Source organism: Macrobrachium nipponense, chromosome 3, assembly GCF_015104395.2.
Source record: "Macrobrachium nipponense isolate FS-2020 chromosome 3, ASM1510439v2, whole genome shotgun sequence".
Taxonomy (NCBI): Eukaryota; Metazoa; Arthropoda; class Malacostraca; order Decapoda; family Palaemonidae; genus Macrobrachium; species Macrobrachium nipponense.
Window position 1 is genome coordinate 7,540,155 of NC_087202.1, and position 567 is coordinate 7,540,721.

Below are 567 nucleotides of genomic sequence, written 5' to 3' on the forward strand. Positions count from 1 at the left end.
ACAAGGGAAGACAGAGGCGCATCTAATAATGGTAAAATATAACATAGCAGGGAAATCACGGTTCTCCTGAGCCACTAAGAGACGGGGATCATATCACTGCGGGCAATATAGCGAGTCACTGGACAGCGGAGTCATAACCTACGTCACCAAACACGATAGAAGGACTTACTTGGTTAATGCAGTGTTGTTTGTCTGGGATTTCTGACGATAGGTCCCGTCGTATTTAGCGACGTTGAGTGCCAGCTGACGTCACCGGGATAACTGGTACGGCTGCAATAATCACTCCCGGTAAAACTGTAAAAAACTGCTGACATAACTCTTCGTACGAAACGAACTGAGTGTTCGTCCCTTTTCACCCCAGTCTAGGAAGGAGTAGCAAGGGCTGCAAAACACTAAGTATACCGCAGAGCCATCTATTGACTGCGACTGCATCGCAGCAGGAGAGCCATCGTATGTTCGTCTACTATGAGATTCAGGGCCTCTGTAACACGGTTTTTTCGCAATAACTTTTTATCTATGCATTTCATAGATATAACGCTTATTCAGAATACAGATTATATCAACACA

At 45.0% G+C, this 567-nt stretch overlaps 1 long non-coding RNA gene across 1 annotated transcript in view; it reads right to left on the bottom strand.

Annotated features, from left to right (window-relative positions):
• Nucleotides 1–339, bottom strand: part of LOC135222154 (uncharacterized) — a 111,320-nt gene extending 110,981 nt beyond the window's left edge. Inside the window, exon 1 of the long non-coding RNA XR_010316175.1 lies at nt 170–339. This is a non-coding gene — a long non-coding RNA (uncharacterized LOC135222154). The remainder of the gene's footprint in view (nt 1–169) is intronic.
• Between the last annotated feature and the right edge of the window lie 228 nt (nt 340–567).